Source organism: Macaca nemestrina, chromosome 6 (genome assembly GCF_043159975.1).
Source record: "Macaca nemestrina isolate mMacNem1 chromosome 6, mMacNem.hap1, whole genome shotgun sequence".
Taxonomy (NCBI): Eukaryota; Metazoa; Chordata; class Mammalia; order Primates; family Cercopithecidae; genus Macaca; species Macaca nemestrina.
Window position 1 is genome coordinate 76,549,115 of NC_092130.1, and position 22,302 is coordinate 76,571,416.

Here is a 22,302-nt window from a genome sequence, read left to right on the forward strand (position 1 = left end):
AAATATTCAAGGGCTTAGATAAATAGAAATTAAATTTAAAGATAGTCTCATCTGATGGTAAATAACATTATATTCATATAAAGTCTCAGATTAAACAATTATTAATGAGATAATTTTAAAATTAATGTTTGCTTGCAATTGCAGATACAACCGTAGAATGCATAAACAGGCATTTGAATTATTTACAAATTATAACATCACTTTTGGTTTCATGAACAATCTTTACAAGTTAAGAAAATGTCAGAAGACAAAATAAAATGTCATTGTATAAATTTACACTTGAGGCCGGGCGCGATGGCTCACGCCTGTAATCCCAGCACTTTGGGAGGCCGAGGCGGGGGGATCACGAGGTCAGGAGATCAAGACCATCCTGGCTAACACGGCGAAACCCTGTCTCTACTAAAAATACAAAAAATTAGCCAGGCGAGGTGGCGGGCACCTGTACTCCCAGCTACTCCGGAGGCTGAGGCAGGAGAATGGCGTGAACCCGGGAGGCGGAGCTTGCAGTGAGCCGAGATCGCGCCACTGCACTCCAGCCTGGGCCACAGAGCGAGACTCCGTCTCAAAAAAAAAAAAAAAATTTACACTTGAAGTTGAATTCGGAGTTATGGGCAATTGATTTGTATAAAGAATGAAATTCTTTTAGAAAAAAATGTTCCTCAAGAATCATCAGCTCTAGCTATATCAAAATCTATATTTTAAAATAATTTATCAGAATTTTTTTCCTAAGAGATCACAGCCTATAAAGACTCTTAACACCTCCAGAAGCAGTTGAATGAGTTGGAGCTTTCTCTAAATTACAATTATCAAAAATTATTTGCAATCTTGATTTGCCAAGGGCTGTTGACATCAGCTTCAATTATATCAACTGAAAATCAAGCCACTAAAAATACAAATGTTGATAACCTAACAAATGAATTTGCAGAAAAACAAGCCAAGAAAATACTATACTCAAAAAATATATACACTAAAAGCATTATTATTTATTGCATTACATAAAATTATGAAACTTAAATATTGTTAATTTTATAATTTGTAAATTTATATTTTTTATCAATCACTATGACCCCATTATGTATGTAAGCATAAAATATTTGTAATGTAAAGGTGTTTTTGATAGATTTACATGCACACCTTTTCCTGCTTTTTGAACTAGGGACTCTGCCTTTTCTGTTTCCACAAGGCCCTGCGAGTATGTAACCATTCCTCTGTGAACTTTTCAGTTATGTGATCCAGTGTGGTTCAAGTTTTCAGTATTTTCAGTACCCATAAATGAAATCATTATTGTCTCCATATTTACTGATCATTTTCTAGGAATGAGGCATCATGCTAGACATGACGCTATCATGATACTTGAGATCCATAACTTAATGGGAACTCAGAATGCATTGTGTTAGAAAAATAAGTTAAAAAATGATATATTGGCATAAGTATCATATGAGACATATGTTTTGTGTATTTGAAATAGAAAGAAGGTAGCATACAACCCAAACAAGAGTGGTCCATGAAGGCTTTGATGTGGAGCTAATGCCAGTTATGTCAGACCCATTCTATGAGAAATAAGTTGCTTATCTCAGTGGCTTCACACATAAACCTTTATTTTTCACTCATGTAACATATTGGTTGAACAAACAAGTAAGTGAATGACTAGCCGTGTTGCCTTTAAAGTGTATACCTGGAATCCAGGTAGGGAACTACCTTCCCTAGTTAAAAATCATTTACAAATATGGAGAAGTTGAAACTCGTGTATATAAGTTTGGGGTTCATTTGGTTCTTAGAATCTGCGGCCTTATAATTTTCATCAAATTAAGAACATTTTTGGTGATAATTTATTCAAATAAATGTTTTGTTATGGCTTTCCTTTAGAAACTCCAGTTATACATATATTAGCCCATTTCACATTGTCTCACAGGTCTCCTATGTTTCATTATTTCTTTTTTTCCCCTCTATGTTTTTAATTTTGAAGAATTTTTATTGCTATAACTTCAGGTTTGCTAATCTCTCCTTCTGCAATATCTAATCTTCCATTAATCCCTTCAGGTTATTTTTCTTTTTAACCCATCATACTTTTTATTTCTAAAAGTTCCATTTTGGTCTTATTTAGATTTTCTGTTTCCCTCCTCAACATGGTCAACATTTCTCCTATCTTTTAAAATATATTGAATACATTTAAAATAAGAATTGTAATGTCCCTGTCTGCTAACACTTAGATCTATGTCAGTTCTGAGTTTGTTTTGATTGAATGATGTTTTTCCTTTTTATAGGTCATATTTTTCTGCTCTTTTGCATGCCTTACAGCTTTTTAAAATTATATGACAGATATTATAAATTTCACCTTGTTAAGTAATGAATATTTTTGTATTACTGTAAATTTTCTTGAGCTTTGTTCTAGAATACAGTTAACTTATTTGTTGAGAGATACTTTCAGGTCTTACTCTGTAGACTTGCCAGGCAGGACTAAAGCAGCATTTATTTTTGGCAGAATTGTTTCCCACTTCTCAGACCTTTCTGAGTATCTATTTGATGGCACAACTACTATAAAACTGTCCAGTCTGGCTGAGGGGCAGGTGCTCACTCTTCTTATTCTTGTGAGAGCTCTAACTATTGTTTCTTCTCATCTTTTGGAGTGGTTCTTTTTACTGTCTCAAGTAGTTTCCTTGAAAACATCTGCTGATCAATACTCCGCTGAAGATTAGAGGAGAACCTGTAAATTTCCTCTGCTCTCTCTGTGAACCTCTGCTATCTAGTATTCTGATGTGTGAACTCAACCTGTCTTGGTGTCCTCAGAATCTCAGCCCCATTTCCTCAACTCGGTGAGTGTGCTGGAGTCTACCTGGGTATCCTCTTCCTAAACTGTGACCTGGAAATGGCTTGAAGCCAGTAAGTTGGGGCAGTTAGTGTCTACCTAATTTGCTTCCTGTCTCCTATGACTCAATGCCATTCAATGCCTGATGCCCAATGTTTTGAAAATCATTGTCTCATAGATTCCATCTATATTTTTTGTTGTTTAGGCATGAGAGTAAATCCTGTCCTTGTTATTCCATCTTGGTCATTTGCAGGAGTACAAATTCATGTGTTTAGATTTAAATTTCACATAGAAACTGAAGAAAATGAGATACAGATGAAGGTCTGAATACTTTCATACTAAAACCAAAAAAAAAAAAAAAACAATGAAAAGCCTATAAAATGGACAAAGCAGGAGTGGTCAAGGAAGGAAGAATAAGAAAAATGGAAAGACAAATACCAAAGGCTTAAGGTAGAATCAAGAATACAGTAGTAGTAATCAGTGATGCCAAATACCTCAGAAAAGTCAGAACTGGGCAAGAAAAGGAAGTGAGACAGTGTCCTCAGAACATCCTTGGGGTCTTGAGTTACAAAATGTTTGGTAATCAAGTGGAAGTGAATGTTTGCTTATACTTTGTATGTGACCACCTATATAGAATAACACCACCAATATAGAATAAATAGTCTTTCAAAAACTTTAACCATAAACTAAGTTTTCATTTTTGTTTTCCATACGGATAAGGTGGGGAAACTAGCAACTGCTCATCTGCTGGAAGAAAAGAGCCAAGCTATAAGATAGTGTTAAAGATAAAAACAGAAAAGCACATTTCCCAAAAAAAAAGAGTAGGCATCACTTCTGTTCATGCACAAGGAGTCTGAAAGGAGAAAGACCAGAACTGGTACAGACACATATATCTTCATAGCATCAAGAGGAAGGGGGAATGAATATATGAGGTGTGGGCAAATCATTTCTAGCTTTCTAGTATCTAATATCTGCAGTATCTAATATCCCATTCATCCCTCTGGTTATTTTTTTTCACACATTATAGTTTTCATTTCTAACTACCTTTCTACTTTCTGTGAAGTGGGAAGGTTATTTGCTGAAGAAATGCTAAAGTAGAATGAAGGCCACATGGAAAGTGACAAAAATGTGAGAATATACATCCAAGGAAGGGGTGAAAAACCTGGTGATGGCCAAACAACAAATTCTAGGAACAGTGAAGGTATTGCTTGGTTTAAGATATGAACTGTAAATCTGAAGTAAAATTCCATGACAGTGGTAGTTTTTTTGTTTTGTTTTTGTTTTCCCATCACTATGACACTTGTAAGGCATAGAAACAGAAACGGGTGTTATGAATGGAATCAAAGTTGAAATCTTGCAAGTGTATGTGGAAGAGAAAACAGGCAAGATTATGGTGACAGCCCAAGGAGTTGAGGGTGGAAAAGGGAAGAAAGATAAGAAAGGCTTAGCTGGGTCAGGGAGAAAAGGCACAGGACTGGAAATCGGGATGAGTGTGGGATGAACAAATTCAATATGAGTAAGCTGGTAAGAAATAGGAACTCAGAGAATAGGAAGTTTTGTGTAAGAGTCAAGTAATGAACTGACTCTAAGATTTCACAACTGAAAGAGTGTCAGTGATGACTAGCTCTACTGAGGAACTTTAGGTGTGGGTTGATGCTGAAGTAGGATGGAGATCATGCTTTCCTCATGAAAATCAAATTGCTAAGGTGCTGACTTCAACTTGCCAACAGCCCTTGTGGCTCCCACTGTAACTTGAGAGACCAGAAAGAGGGAGGCACATCTTAAGTTAGTTGCCAAATTCTCAAAAGCATGTAAGGAAGTGTTGGCTAAGAGTAGTGAGGAATATGAGAAAACAATATCAACTATTCAAATAAGCGGCCTGTTGGTCAAGAGCAGAAGGCACATTCCTATTCTCACTCCCAGAATTAAGCATGTGGAGAATGAGAGAATGGGTGGACTTCTTTAAAAAGGACAGTAACAGAAACAGCTTCTTAGAGATCTTTCCACTTAATTTCATGTATTGTATGTGTATACCTAATTGTTTCAACTTCAAAAAGTATTTTCTGACTTTGTCTCTGAACTCTGGGGAGAAACTTATTTAATTAAATCACACAGAGAACCCTAATAGGCTATCTACTGAAACAGGAGGAAAAGCATCTAGTCACATTAGTCAATGAGGGCAGTGTGGATGGCAGTTAGGAAAATCAGTTGGATAATAAGCACCCAAATCTCCCTGTGGATCTATCTGAAAAGCAGTGCTGCGAAAGGCAGGTTGCTGTCAGGGAGGCATCCAACTCTAAAGACAGTCTACCAAGGAATCTTTATTCAGAGGTTACTATGTTTTATTTGTTTTCATAAATATGAGATTTTAAATAAAGAGATATTACTTAAGTTGAAATGAATACCAACATCTCAACATTACTTGATGTTCCTGTGAGGCACATCCTAAATGCTAAGAATAGCTTTCTTTCCCCTTTCCTGTCTCTTCTTTCCTCCCTCCTCTCTCTCTCTCTCTCTTTCTCTCTCTCTCTCTCTCTCTCTTGCTCTCTCTCTCAATGGGCTTGCAATAAGAGCAGTGACAGAGGGCAAGGCTCTGGGAATAGAGAGACTAGCACTTGGGGTTTAATGCTTAGCATCTCTATCTTGAAAATCTTAATACTTTTATCTTTGAATTTGTGTGTTGCTGGTGAAGCTCTTTAGAAAACAGAGCATACCCACAGGTACTTGGAACCTCTGCTCACTAGCAGTTCCATCTCCCGCCACTTCCTCTGGACATATTCTTGGTCTCTCCCTCCCCTCTCCTTCCCAGGGTCTGCTGCTGTCCTGGGTCACCAGCTGGAGCCTGAGAAGGAGCATCTGGAGGGTGGGTAAGGGGTGCTCACCCTGTGCAGTCCTGGGGAGGGGCACAATGGGACTTGGTGGAGGTCATTCTTTACCCACCACTGATATGTTTAACTAGTGCTCACCCTCCAGAACAGAAGTTGAATATTCTTTGGAGCTGTTGGTCCACCCGAGTTGTTAGTCCACTTAAGTTGTGGCCCAGCTTGATGTTCCTGCCCTCTATAAAATAGAGTTTGTTGGTCTGGCAGCTTGAGGGAGAGGGGAAACACCAACTGGGGGCCCGTGCAAGCCTGCTTAGTTATAGGACAGGGCCCTCAGTTGCCTGTGAATATCTGCAATGGCCCCACAGGTATCCCCAAGCCTGAGGAAGAATGAGATATATATATATATTGTTTTTTTTTTTTTCAGGTTAAGAGAGACTTCAAAAGAAAGAAAAAAAGCGTTATATTTTAGTACATTTACCAGTACTTGTTTTCTACTACTTAAAGGGGAGCCTGGCATTGTCATTATGCACTGAGCCCCACAAAGTATATAGCCACTCTTTCACAGAGTTATCAACATAGAAGATTTTAACAGTCAAAGCCATTCACATGCATTTGGCAGATTCTGTGGAAAGCTCATAAGAACATTTCTATCTTCTTTTATAGGTAAATGCCCTCTCCCTTTACATGGATATAGTTCTGTGTCTATTCCTGTCGATGACATTGTGAGGACTAGAGACCAGAAATCACATCAGATGCAACACTTAGAAATTGAATGACATATGTTAAGTATTGCAACTTAATGGTTTCTTTTAAAATCTGTTAGAACTAGTCCCAGGAAAGTTAATTTGAATGGACACATAAAATCTGCCTTCCCTTAATCTGAGTTTCGTTCCAACAGCACAGTCCAACAAGCACCATTTTTGTTCTCTCTTAGCTGGGTCAGGGAGAAAAGGCACAAGACTGGAAACAAGCACCATTGTTCTCTACCTCTTCAAACATCTACTAATGATGAGCTAACGTCATTGAATGTTGCATCTAGTCCAAATTCTGTGCTTTGATGTGTAATCTCATTTAATCATGGAAATCCATATATCGTAGAAATTATCCTTATTTCTATTTCACATATGAAGAAATACCTCAAATGGTTTATGTAACATCACCAGCAATGAAGTGTGATGAAGTTAAGATTTACATATGGCCCATATTTGGCAATACAATAATTGGCAGGTTGGTCATGTCCTAATACACAGAAAATTCTTAATTTGAAAGTAATGCTGGGATTTAAAATTCCCATCTAATTTTTAGTTCATATATATGATTTCAAAAATTAAAAACCTATCTATCCTTTCAAATAATGTTTTAACTGATTTAAATCAGAAGATCCCCCCCAGGCTTTTTTCCAGCTTTACAATTGACAAATAAAGGTTGTATATATTCAAAGTATAAAATGTGAAGAGTTCATATATGTATACATTGTGCAATGACGACCACAATAAAATTAATCAACACATCTATCATCACCCATAACCACCCATAGTTACCATTTTGCATGTGGGGGATGGAGGTAAAGAAAATCTGCTCTCATCAAATTTCAAGTAAACAATACAAAATTATTAACTGTAATTACTATGCTTACATTAGATTTTCTATAACTTACTAATCTTATAATTGAAATTTTGTATTTTCCCCCAGTATTATTCAATATAACTTGTTTTGATATTTTGAATAAAGCTTTTATCACCCTTTATAACATTTATCAACTGATTTGCAAATAATGTGATTTTTATGCATGATATTATAAGGTATTAAAACATAAATTGTGTTTTAAAGGGATTTTTGTTCACAGTATAGTTGAAAATTTTCATTTTAGGCATTCTTTTCTTTCATACAGTATTCTGTGTTATAACACATATTCAGCAAATGTGCCCAATTAAAATTATATTTTACATAGTAAATATCTTTTTTAAAGATTCCACTTGCAATTCATTTATTAAATCTAAAAAAAGAAATCAGTTCATTCAGAACTGAAATAATATAACTGGTTATTTTATTCATAGATTATCAAAAAAAAAATCTTACTAACTTTTCAAGGAACTTTAAAAAAAATTGTTGTCATTTTAGTTAGAGGGGATTATGATTGTTTGTCTTCCACCTGCTTTTATTAAGGGATCTAAAGATTTCATGCAGATTACAGAAAGAACCCAAATGTGTTATCAATAAATGTGGTTAAACAGAAAAAAAAAAAAAAAAAAAAAAAAAAAAAAAAAACTTCCACAGATGAAGGGAAAAAATGTTCATCTATCTTTGAAAAAGCGCTTTGTTTCTAGAATTTTACTATTGGTTCAGACTAGAATATATGTGCTCCCAACTGAAGAAAGGAAAAAACTTAAGTGGTAATTGCTGAAGCAGAGAGACCATTTAGATCAAAGAGATATTGTTTAAAGGTCTAAAGATAAAGTATATTTTTATTGTAGCTTTTAGCTTGCTTCAAGATCTATTGCCTTTAAGGTTGAAAAAAACACTCCAAAGGGGGCAATAATGATTCCAAATACAGACATTATACTCTACTGATGATGTCCTTTCCCATCCTCCTGTAAGTGGTTTTCTGTTACTGATGTACACCAGACTACACTGTGTACCTTTCTCTATGAATAATGAAAGCAGCCATAAGCACAAGAACTATAAGGGAACTGCTGTAAACAGATACTTCTGTTTCATTACCACTGTTTTATTAACAAATTACTTCCATTAAACAGATTACGAGGTTGCAAAAAGCAATCCAGAATGAAATAGTTCAGTCCTAAATTTCATTTTATAATGAATTGAAGTGATTTGCCTGCAGTAGGTTCAGTTCCTCATTGTTTTGTGACTGCATGAGTCCATTTTATATCTTGAATTGTGAGTGTGCCCTCTCCAAAAGGACTTTATGAATCACCTTTCCTGGGGGGAAAGGATGTTTCCAATTAAGTGAAATATACACATCTCACCTCCTAATGTGAAAAGGGATGTGCTATATAGAATATATCTCACATTAGAACAATGTGCTCCACAGCCCCATGTTTTCTACTATGGTTATTCTATAATCCAATAGTTTGTGAGAAAACTATTGGCTTTTCAGCAGTCACAACTCCAAAACTTATGATTAGCATCACTTTAATCTTAAACCAGTACTTCACTTTTGAAAACTGAAACTTTAACCCTCTAAATTTCTTGGAAGATCTCTAAAGTGTTCTGTTTCAAACAATTTTAAGAGAAGGGAACAAACTATGGAAATCGGCTCTTACGTCTCAGAGCCTATAGATATTTAGGGGGGTTGTTTGGTATACAATCTTATTTTTTAGGATCTAATGAGAAGAGGCTACAGTTATATTTGTTTTACTGTTGGAACTTTGACAAATGTTGGTAATGTATCAGTCGTGAAGGACTGAGACGTAACAGCCGATTTGAGGTAGGTTTGGTCTGTGGAAACCAGAAATCTGATCATCACAGTTGCTGAAAGAATCTCCTGCTGCAGGAAAAGCGCTCACACCAATATCTTCAGCTGCCCAGGCTCAGAAAATAAGGGAGATTTCCTAGAATTGGTTTCCATTGGAATGAGTGCTAGATATAGAGTTGAATACACTTTTTTAAAAAATACTCATTTGAAGTTAAACCTCTATCTGTTCCTCAAAAGTTCCCGTATTTGCATACTATTGTGTTTAAACTTCCTTTGCATTATATATTTAAAAGACTTCATAAACAAGGTTCTGCCAATTGGACATTTTAAATGCTAACTTTAAAAATGTAATTAAATCCTGCAAAATACCAATATTATTTTTTAAATTTAGTTCTTTCATGATTGAGAATGTTTTGCATATTTCCAAAATAATGCAGTTGTTTTCTTCTTAGACACTCCAAATATTCATAAGAATTACTTCAAAAAACAGGGGAAATCAAAAAATAATTAAACAAAAGAAATTAGTCATGCTTTTACATTTATTTTTTAAATACTCATTTGAAGTTAAACCTCTGTCTGTTCCTCAAAAGTTCCCGTATTTGCATACTATTGGGTTTAAACTTCCTTTGCATTGTATATTTAAAAGACTTCATAAACAAGGTTCTGCCAATTGGACATTTTACATGCTAACTTTAAAAATGTAATTAAATCCTGCAAAATATCAATATTATTTTTTAAATTTAGTTCTTTCATGATTGAGAATGTTTTGCATATTTCCAAAATAATGCTGTTGTTTTCTTCTTAGACACTCCAAATATTCATAAGAATTACTTCAAAAAACAGGAGAAATCAAAAAATAATTAAAAGAAACTACTCATTCTTTTACATTTCTTTTTTAAAATACTTATTTGTTTTAGAAAATAGGTATTTTATGTTTATATGGTCGTCTCTTTTTTTCCCAAAAAAAATGTATCATTTTAAAAGGAGAATTCTCGGTAATAAAGCAGAATTATAAAATCTACTTCCCTCAATATTACATAAAATGAAAAAAAATAGTAACATCCAAGCAAAAATCTCCAACAACTATAAGCAAAGTTAGAATTAAAATTTCATGTCATAATCTTTAAAAGTAGTTTGACCAAGGTAAGAAATAAAACCTACTGCGGCCGGGCGCGGTGGCTCACGCCTGTAATCCCAGCACTTTGGAAGGCCGAGGCGGGCGGATCACGAGGTCAGAAGATCGAGACCCTACACCCTCCTTGCTAACACGGTGAAACCCCGTCTCTACTAAAAATACACAAATTAGCCGGGCATGGTGGCGGGCGCCTGTAGTCCCAGCTACTAGAGAAGCTGAGACACAAGAATCGCTTGAACCCGGGAAGAGGAGCTTGCAGTGAGCCGAGATCGCGCCACTGCACTCCAGCGTGGTGACAGATCGAGACTCTGTGTCAAAAAACAAACAAACAAACAAAAACCTACTGCATCAATGTTTATGTTATAACACCTTGATGTCATTTTGGGCAAGAATGTGAGTCAAGAAAATCTCCAAACTTCTCAATAGTATCAAATTCGAAAATAAATTGATAAACGTAGTTACTAGAAGTCTAGGAAAAGCAGCGGTTCAAACCTTTCAGAATAAACTCTCCTAGCCATTTTTCAAGTGCTGCAAGAGGAACCGTAGGGAATGATTCAAGACCCCGAGTCTTCTGCCTAGGGATCCTGATATACTACTGCCTAAGTAGAGAGAACCCTGGCTCATAACATTAAATAAACGAAAGTTAAGCAGTGCTCAGGATACCCAATGCAGGAAAGAGTTGCCACAAAACTCTTTCTTCAAAGTGAAACAAAAAGCCCATATCTCAAATCACAAAGGTAGTTGAATGTGGAGGAAAATAGCTTTCAGAGAGGGCACTCAAGGAGTCAAGGAGAATTGATTCACAGGATGCAACAACAAACAAGGGTTTTGGCACAGTTAACCATATTCATGAACAAGATGAATAGAAAATGCATGGGAAATTAGCAAGCATAGCAAGGAAAGAGATAAAGGAAATGCATGTCACTTTTATTTAAACGTCAAAGACCCCAACCTGAAAGAGAACTCAATGCAAGGGACAAACGAAAAAAAAAAAAGATATCTCTTTGCCTCACAATCAAGAAAAAACAGTGAGCTTATAGCTAAAAGGATCAATACAAAACTTATAGAAATAAAAACTAAAATAGAAACATTGTGTTCGACTAGCCATGTCTGAAAAAATCAAAGTATTTATGTAAAAAAGGCTTCCACTGGGGAAAAAGCAGGTAATCCAACAAATGAAACAAACATTTAAATAAAAGTATGTATGAATATTAAAATGGTACACGACATTTAAAAAAATATGACGTAGAATAAGAGACATCAAAATATATTGCGATTATACTATTGAAGTAGAAAAATGAAAAATTCTTCAGGGTCCATGCAGAAAATATCAAGTCACTCGTGGAGATGAGTGGTAGGTTTAGTCACATTGGCCATAGATTTTTTCATAACGAATTGCAGACACAAGTGAACGAATTATCTATAGATCTGAAGAGAATATATTATAACACAATAATACTATAAACAGCTTTTGTTGGCTTACATATGACAAAACAAAAATGTTCTCAAAATATAATGAATTCGAAGAATCTGTATAAATCTGTATACTAAGAGACCAATAATGATGTGCTCTGAATGTGTTATTTCCGGATAGAGATAGATTTTGGTTACTTTATTTGACTCTTTTCATTGCTTCTTAAAATAATGTTGACATATTAGTTTGTATAAAATAATTAAATGATTCTTCTGAAAAGTTTAAAATGTTATTTCAATGATTAGTATTCATTTTAGGGCTATAATTCAATTTTTATAGTTCATATTTCATTTGTTTCTCAGGCTTTTTTGCTGTCAATCATATTATGATGAATATCTTTATCCTATATATAAAACTTTGTGTCACTGATTATTTCTAGGAACTGATTCTAAAAATTGCTATTTCAAAGAATAATATTTTCAGATAATAATGAATTGCTTTACAGAGATATTGTTCTCATTTACCCTTCTATTAAAAGTGAAATTCCCTGTTTAGCTTATTATTATGATTTTCATCATTCCTGAATGTTTGTGAATTACTGTTAATAAGTCAGTTTGATTTTAATAGCATTTATAATTAAAATTAAATATTTTTAATTTTTATTTTCAGGTCATATTCCTTATGTTGTCTTCTCACATCCACTTTCTATCACTAGAATGCTTTTGATAGATTAAAGATACCAATTTTTAGTTATATTCCTTATAATGTTCCTAGTTCTTCATTTACATTCAATTTTAGTAACATTCTTCAGTACCATTTATTTTTATTTAGTGATATATTAAATTTCTGTTATATTTTTAATCATTTCATTTTTTTCCTATCCACAAATTAGTTCAATATTGACCTGTATTTTATTCAGTTTTCCATTAATATTTTCATTTTATAACTTTGATACTTTAATCAACTTGAAATTTATTTTGAGATACAAGATAAGAAGAAATCCTAATACAACTGTTTATAAGAAATAATCTTTTCCTCAGTACAGTATTTTGGACAATAACTTTATTTTTTCATAATTATTCCTGGAAATTAATTTTTCCAGATAGCTTGGCAAAAACTTTGGTAAGAGACAAAATCAGTACCACGGAGTTTTACTTTGTTTTGTGTAAACTAATAAAATATTTAGAAAGAATTGATTTTTTAAAATCTAAGGTTAAACTGTGATTATTCATATATTTAAATTTAATTGATAACTGTAAAATTTTTGTAATTTATTATTATATAATTAGTTTTTTTCTATAATTATTCCAATGTCATTTTTGTGACTTTTTGGAGGAACAATTGTAAACACAATTATTTTTCCATCTTTGATGACATAATTTATTTTGAGTATTTATAGTCAAAAAAATACTGAACTTATATAAATAACAAGTAGTGACTAAGGCTTTATGTAATGTCTATATATCCATTAGATATAATAGATATCTATATATTATCTATATATTGTATATTTTACATAAAGTTTTAGATATCTTCAACCTCACCCTTTTCCTTGAAATAATTGGAAACAGAACTGTAATTCTATTTCATCATTCACTGATCAGAATTGCCAGAACAATTATGAATGTTTCTGGTAAAAGAAAGTAAGATCATTTTATTATTAAGTTGAATTAAAATGAACAAGGATGTAGGTTATTTATTATTCACTATATTCATGGAATCTCTCTTATCCTAAAATAGCTAAGTTTTTAATTACAGAATAATTGAAATCTTCTAAAATGCCATTACAAAAATATAAATATGTTTACAAAATTTTCATTTGGAATGACTTGCTTCATATTACATATTCTCAAATATTAAATCACCTTTGTCATATTAGAACTAACTTTACTTATTATTTCTATAATGTACTGCTGAATTATATTGTTAATTTTTTTAAAAATTGAATAAATATTAGGAATAATCTGTCATTTTCTTTTTATGTGTTTTGGAAATGGTTAAGAGAAGAATTTTGTTAGTTTGAAAACATGAGAATTTATTATTTTGTGTTTTCTGCAGTTGTTTACACAGTATGATGATTTTTCTGATAGTTGAAATGTTTTGAGAATTTATCAGTTAACTCTTTAGAAAAATGTAAATAATTTGTATCTGCTCAGATATAGATTCATTTGAGATTTTAAAATAATAACCCAGATAGCAGTTAAATTTATGTTTAATTTTGGATATATACCTTCTTCCCATACCTAATATTTTAATATATTTCGTGTTCTCTCTCTCTTTGATGTCTGTGTGTGTATCCAATGATACAAGGATTAAATTGAATTAATTCTATGTTTCTATTTTTTTATTTATCAGTTTCTGCATTTATATTATTTTGCTCAAAATTGTTTTTGTATGCTATTTTAAACAGTGTAATAGAATTTGTAGTTTTCTCTTTTTGGACTTTTTGTTCTAATTAATAATATGAATCATTTGGTATATTTGAACAGTTTCAAAGTGCAACGTTCACATGTAATGTTTATTAAACAGTTTGGATTAATATTTCCATAAACCATATTAAACCAAATTTCCTCCTTAAACCATACACTACGTTTAAAGGATCCAAGGTGTCCAGGCGTGGTGGCTCAGGCCTGTAATCCCAGCACTTTGGGATGCCGTGGCGGGCGGATCATGAGGTCAGGAGATCGAGACCATCCTGGCTAACATGGTGTAACCCCATCTAAACTAAAAATACAAAAAATTAGCTGGGCACCTGTAGTCCCAGCTACTAGGGAGGCTGAGACAGGAAAATGGCCTGAACCCAGGAGGTGGAGCTTGCAGTGAGCAGAGATTGGACCACTGCACTCCAGCCTGGAGACAGAGTGAGAATCCATCTCAAAATAAATAAATAAATAAATAAAAAGGATCCAAGGCATATATGATTGAATTAATCAAATCCGTAAGTCACAATACATTAGTATCATTACTCCATGAATGCCCTTCTTTTCCTTTATTTTATTTACTTTTAAATAATGTAATGAACATATGGCAACTCAGCATGTGACACAAGAATTAAACGATCACCATTAACTTATGTGAGATTTTCTTCTATGTGCTTTTTTTCTATTCAACTGCCCTTCCTCCCAATATGTGTGTGTGCGCTTGCGTATTTACATACAACTGAACAACAAATTGTATATGTTACCTATTTTCAAATTTTATATAAAGGTGATCATACTGCATGTGACCTTCCATCCAATACTATTATAATAAGATTGCCTATGTTATTACAATAACTATAATTCATTCATTATGTTTTCTGATACATATTCTATTGTATGATTGTAATGCAATGTATTTATGTATTTATCATATTCTTGGGATTCATGATGTTTTAAATTTTCTCTGTTCAAAAAAATACTTTTCTGAACCTTAATTGTACATGTTCCTTGTAGACTTCTGAAAGAGTTACTCTTGGATAAATACTTAGGACTTGAACTGTTAGGGTTATAGGGGAAGCAAAAGCTCATTTTTACAAAACAATGCCAAATTGTTTTCCATACTGATTGTTCCAATTTATGCTCCTGCCAGCATAATGGACCTCTGTGATCCACATCACCTGTAAAATTCAGTATAGTCAGATTTAATTTCTGCCTTTTGAATGGGACTGAAATAATATCTCATAGTTATCTTGAATTATACTTTTATTCTTACTAATGAGTTCAGCACATCTTCATATCTTTATTGGCCATTTGTATTACTTTTCTTACAAAATATCTGATTATGTCCGAATATTATTTCTATTCTTTTCACTTGTTTTCTGATGGTTCCATAAGAGTTCTCATATATTTTGAAATGAATGCTTTGTTGTCTATGTACGTTGCAACCATTTTATGTCAGTTTGTGTTTTGTCTTTTCATTTTCTCTGAAATGCATTTTCATGACCTAAAGTTCTTAATTTTTATATAGTCAAATTTGTCAATCTTTTATGTATGGTTGCTTCCTTGTTTCTAGTTAATGAAATCCACATTTTCCAACTCTTCTTATGGATAGTCACTTCTTTGCCCCAAAACCTGCCATGCCATATCCGTCCTAAAGCAAAATTCCTCGTAAGTATGGGGTCTATTTTGTGATTATTCTCTTCTATTGGTGATTGCCTATCTCTGAATGACCCCAACACAGTCTTTAATATTTTGGTTTTATAAAAGGCTTCTTATCTACTTTTCTTCCCTCTTTTCTTTTTCTGGAGAAGGTTCATGTTTTTGATCCTTTGCACTTCCATGTACATTTTAGAAACAGTTTATTGTTTCAAGAAGCTTGTTTGAGGTAGTTTGACTCTAGATTTAGGAAGTTTGACACATTTAAAATATTAAGTATGTCTATGCATGAACATTAAATACCTCTCAAGTTATATAAATCTTCATGTAAAGGTTATTCTGCATGGTAATTTTTGTGAATGCTAACGGTTAGCATTATTTAAAGCTTTTATTAATTTACAGTTATTTTTTAATATTGTTGCAACAAAGATCTACATTTTAGGATTTATTGATTATTTTCTCTACCATTTTTTGGTGATAGATTTTTTTTCTGTAAATATAATATAGATATATTTGATGGCTTTGTATAAACATATATAAACATACTTATATTAAAATTATTTATATGACAAAAATAATTAATTACCTGTTTTTAAACTCCGTTGATTTGTAAAATATTGATGATGCTTTAAAGAATCCCACTAAACTCTTTATCTGTGTTTCATTGTTTGCAGCATTTTTATGTGTCATGAAGCTATCTTGTTTCAAGAAAAAAATATTAATAATTTTTCAGCTTCATTGAAGATTGTATTCACTTCTATTGATATAAGGTAAACATTTCTTTTTTGGTTTAATATTTTATGCTTCGAATTGTTGTTTAAGAAGAATTCACTCTCTGTTCTTATTTTTCTAGTGATAACCTTATATCCTTGACCAGCCTTTCATTTTAACTCTTTCTGATATATACTGCAAACAGAGGTTGTCGGATTGTTATTGAAGATGTATTTTTAGGATTATATCTAGATTGTTAGCTTTTTGGAAGGAAGAACTGTCCTTTAGATGTTTTTGTCTCCCCTGAACAATCTCTACATTGTTCTGAATATTAGAGAAAGCCTTTAGAATTTTGATCTATTAATCCTGAAATAGCATATTTTATGAATTGTCCATGTAAAAGGTTATAGTTTAAAATTCTTGGGACCTTTTATCTTAGATATTAGTTTGCTATCACACTACCATTTAACCTGTCTGTCTCACATTGTCTCTAAGTGAAAAAGAAGGAACATTGTGTTTCTTCATCAGGAAAACAGTCAGAAGTTCTCAGAGTAAAGGCACTTAGTGAAATGCTGGTTAACACTATTATGTCTTCCATAAAACTTAGCACAGGTGCTACCAGTTTTTCACAAAATAAATTTCCAGAGCCCAGACAATACTTACTGATAGTAGAGGTCACAGTTTAAATTTTTGCTGAGATGGCATTAAAGCTTCACCTGATTCAAATCTAGCCAAGAACCAGAGAAATAAACGAATTGGTTAAGTCTGCTCAAGGTGACAAGCTGCCGGCTGGCAGACAAAACATTTAGAAACCAGGCTGAAAATGCTACATCTAATTTTACTTAGGATGTAAGAAGAGATCCAGAAGACTGGTCTGTTTACTGGCAATGAAACATGTATTCCCACGCTTAATTCTCAGATCATCTGGGAGGAGGAGGGCTTGTAGAGGAAGAAGGCAGCTCGTTTCCATGGATGTTTACCAAATTATTATAAAATTGTGTGTGATATAATGTAAAGTTTGACACAGAGAATGTCATATTTTTGTTACAGAAGTAAACATTGTTATTTAAAGTTTCTAACAGGAAAGAAAGCAAATATTTAGCATTGTAAATTATAAGATCGTATGTACATTTTTTTCTAACAACTTTCTATTAGAGTATCCAGAAGGTTCAGAGGTATATTTCTTTCCATTGTTCATATGCTATGCATGTGAACACATCTCATACATTCTGGTGGTAGAATAAGAATATGCTGCAAATAGAGAGGGCAGTAAAAAGTCTACAAGTTCTGGTGGCTTCACAAGGGCAATCTAAACTCTTCCAGGGAAAGGCCCATGACATAAAGTCTTGCTATACAGACAATGGTAAATCTTTCCACTTAGCTTTCTATTTTCTTTCAGGCTTTGATTAGCAGGTCATGTAATTATTTATTCATTTTTGGAGTTGTGTGGCCTCTAGTGGTATGTAGAAATATCATACGATGAATATTACAAACCTGAACATGTCTATCTCACAAGACTGAGAATTCTAAAAGATGCTGAGTATTATTTTAACTTAAAACAATTAGATATACATTACTTTGACTTCATAGGCTGTTCTTATTTGATAGTTTCAGATTTTGGTATCCTGTCAGATCTAAAGTTGCTGTTATCCCTCTCTGTATATTTGTTAGAAAATTATGTGAAAATAATTGTTCTGGTTTTCTTCATATTGTTTCTTAAATTTTTCCCAGGTATCAGTGCCAATATTTAGAATTTATAAGAAGATGTTTTCCTTGAATAATAAAAATTATTTTTAAGAGCATAATCAATTTTTAAAATTTTGCTTAAGAATTTTCTAGGCATTTTGCCTTTAACTCAAAATTTAGATGTAATTTATAATAGATTTTTTAGATTACCTATTTTTTACCGAAAATTCTGAGGCTTCTATTTACAAGCCTTAATACCAGATCTGACAGAATTAATGTGCTGATGGAGAGATAGCAAAATTAATGTCACTATATTGTGTTCAGTATGGAAAATGTCCACTCACTTCTTGGTCTATAATCTCTATATGTTGAAAGATCTTAAATGGCAGGGTAATTAAGCTTGTGAATCAATTTACTAATATGTTCATCAAGAAATATTGAACTAGCTAGTTCATATCTTCAAAATACATTACTGTTTCAACTTCATTCTGTATTTTAGTAAATTGGAACTGTTCCCTATTCTGATAAAGAAAAAATAGTATTGATTCTAAGGGGGACTCCAACAAATAGGAAAAATGTATATCTTGCCACAATAGGCAGTTTGGCATTAGTGTCTTTCGACATGTGGCACTAAACGCAGTACAGGGATTACCATTGGGACTGCCAAAAATTTTTTTCTGTGACATTCTTCTTTTCTATTTTAAAACCTTATGGATTCCAAGCCTTAAAAAAAAACACTGAAAGCAGATGGTAATATGTTCCACAGTTAAAGTATTTTCAAATTTATTACGAAGTATTCACCTGCTGCTGGAGCTATTCACTTGACTACAGATTTCAAAGACATTTCTCAATTCATCATGTTTACTAATACAATTCCCCTCAGGTTTTAATGAAGGAGTTTATAACTAGAGATTAGAAGATAAAGACAATGCTGTATTTAGTGAGAAACATGAGGTGATAAGAAAATACAAACTAGGTGTCTACTGATGCCCTTTGCAAGAAAAGATTATTCTGCAGCTTTATCACACTTAAACTTTACAGGTTAGCTGAAGAAAATGAAGCATAGAAATATGTGAGCTATTTACTGGCAGTTATTGAAAATGGGTTTTTGATTTAATTGCCAACTGAAAATTCAGAAACAAAATAAAACCCTTTCATGGCCATCAGCAAATACGACTTTCTAAATAAGAATAATGAATATTGCCTACATAAATGATCCCCATGTTAATTCATCCAAGATCTTTTAGAGCCAGAATATAACTATTTTAATAGAATTCTGATACTCTAACATTAAAAAGTCACTTGTATACACACATAAAACCATATTATATAAAAGCCTGAGAAAAACTGCATTCCCATGCTGAAATTGACAAGGCGAGAGTGAATACTCTTTGAAAGAGCAAAATTCTTCACAGTTGCCAAAATCCCACAATTCTAATATTACCAAAGTATTTAGTGATGGGGAAAATTGAACTCTATTTGTTTGGAAAAAGTTTCTGGGTTGAAAAGGAATGATAAGAAGGATATACTCCGAGGAAAGTGTTTATATATTGGGGCATATTTTTATGTCAATAGAGCAAGAGGTCATGTTTGAGTTTCAATTTCATTTTATTCTTTTATCCATCAATATTTTTGGCCATGTTGCTTCTTTTAATATCGCATTATTGGTATTTTCAAGTATGGATACAATTATAGAAATTAGTATGATGAATTCTCACATATACAACATCCGTCTTCAACCATATTAATACCTTGTATTCTTTATTTGTTAAGGTCAAGACACAAAAAGTGTGGTTAAATAGGCACAATATGAGACTAGCATCAGAAATTTATAAGCCTTTTAGGGCAATGCTTAGCAATCACACCCCTCTACCCCAGCCAAATACAACTAGGTCAAACACTCAAATACAGATTTTAGCTTTGTTCACAGGAGGGTGTTAAAGCTGAAAGGCAGGTTAGTTACTAATTTATTAAAACTTAAATACTAAAAATACTAAGAATTTTAGCCTTTATTTGCCTGCTACTATATACTTTCTCTTATCCTTCTGTTTCCACAATTGAAAAATGTATAAAGACAAGTGAACAAGTAGACAGATGTGTATATACACACACACAAGTGCTGTGATAAACCAATATTTATACACGTGTAAATACTAATATATAGCAAACTAATACATATCAGTTTATAATTTTTATATGTATAAACTATATAGAGAGTAAACTGTTATTTTTATCTGTGTAAATAAACATGTTTATATGTTTAAATATATTTATATAAGAGTAAAATTGTTATATTTCTAAAACAATAGAATCATTTATTTATATTTATATGTTTATATATGTTTATTTACATGGATATGATATCAGTTTACTATAGCACTTGGTAAAAGTTTTAAAAATAAAATATTCTTAATACCAGAAAATTTGTATTTAGGATACAAGCACCAAAGCTTGACTTTCTGCCAACCATTATACTACAGAGAAGTCCTCAAACTCACAGCCTTCATTTGCAGACCTTTAGAAAAGAAAAGAGGAGGCCGGGCGCGGTGGCTCGTGCCTATAATCCCAGCACTTTGGGAGGCCAAGGCGGGTGGATCACGAGGTCAGGAGTTCAAGACCAGCCTGGCCAAGATGGCGAAACCCTGTCTCTAATAAAAACACAAAAAACATTAGCCGGTCGTGGCGGTGGACGCCTGTAATCCCAGCTACTCTGGAGGCTGAGGCAGAGAACTGCTTGAACTCAGGAGGCGGAGGTTGCAGTGAGCCAAGATCATGCCACTGCACTCCAGCCTGGGCGACACAGCCAGACTACGTCTAGTTTTGGTCAATATCTCCTTAGAGTTACTTCTGGATTTAGTAACTCAGTGAAATTCAATTAAAATTCAAAGTTACTTGAAATGCTTGCAAAGTTGGAGGTAATATCTCTAAATAATCTCTAAATATCTCTAAATATGTAGAGATTTTTATTTATAAATATTACTTTCAACTTGCTGTTTTATATAGTTTTAAAAAATCATTTCCATGCAGGGTAGCGTGAGTAGATCTCCCAGTTTTCTTGTGAAGAGCTTACCTGTCACATGTTTATCTCAATGTGGAATAATATCAGAAAGAACAAAAGACAAGGTCTTTGTTATGAATGGCCATATCTGCTGCCTCAGTGGAAGAAATTCTAAGATGAACCTCTGTGTTTTGATACTTCTGTATAGCCTTGAAGTAAACTTTTTTTTTTTCGTAAACGTTTCTTGTTTGACAAAGTTCAGCTTGACTTTCTAAATAAGATTAATGCTTATGGTCGACACAGATTATTCTGATGTCAGTCAATGCTCTGTTCTTTCCTCGGTTACTAAAACAATATTGGTACCGGCAGGTATAAAACACACTTTCCAACACAGGCAGACAGTGAGTTCTGTTTGGAATCTGAATTCAAATTAGGTCTCATATTAATTGCAAATGGTAAAAAACATTTGATTTAGTTTTCTAATTAAGATTAATGATGGTGGTTTGAAGAGCTGATACTAAGACCCTGGCATTAACAGCAATCATTTGTCAACTGTGGCAAACACGCTTTTCTTTTGAAGTCCTTTTTAGCCCAGAATAAGAGCTGGCAAGAAGGTGGTGTTGAGAGGTGCAGAAGATGCTATAGCAGCATTTCTGAAGACTGAACCACAAATATATGGGACACACAACTTCTCAGAAAACACCATTGATTCAGAAAGCACATATCCATCCAAAACCTGCTCTCCAGAAAAAGAGCTCAGTATTATGAAAAACAAGGGACTCCATGTTCTTAAATGAGATTGTATTAAAAGTTACAAATAACTGGTAAAAACAAGTGTTTCCTATTAAAGTGCTTCTGGATATCTGTTGATTATGAGTGAGATGATTTACTTAGAGTGCACAGCCAGAGCACAGACACACCATCTGGAGTTACTAACAGAGAAACCCATAAAATCATCGATGTATTACATGACTTACTGTCAGGCCTCCATGGAGTAGGTATCATCAGATTCTAAAGCTTCACATTTGGATCACTTTAGAACTTGCTTAAGACAAAACATGTTTCATTCAAAAAAGCCCCTCTTTTTGGATTGTGTTGTGTATACTCTGAAAAAGAATTTCTCCGAGCTAGATGAAAGAAAATCTGGGGAAACTGCAACCAGTTTTTTTTTCTCTCAGCTGCTTTGTCAGTTTTAGACAACCGCAGAAATTATAC

At 33.2% G+C, this 22,302-nt stretch overlaps 1 long non-coding RNA gene across 2 annotated transcripts in view; it reads left to right on the plus strand.

Moving 5' to 3' along the window:
* Positions 1-21,941, plus strand: part of LOC105471081 (uncharacterized) — a 52,015-nt gene extending 30,074 nt beyond the window's left edge. The window contains exons 3-4 of one of the 2 annotated variants that reach the window (XR_980960.2): positions 16,367-16,462; positions 21,668-21,941. This is a non-coding gene — a long non-coding RNA (uncharacterized lncRNA). Of the gene's footprint in view, positions 1-15,609; positions 15,705-16,366; positions 16,463-21,667 lie in introns of those variants that run through there. The other variant, XR_011624251.1, reaches the window with a different exon arrangement.
* The last annotated feature ends 361 nt before the right edge of the window (positions 21,942-22,302 follow it).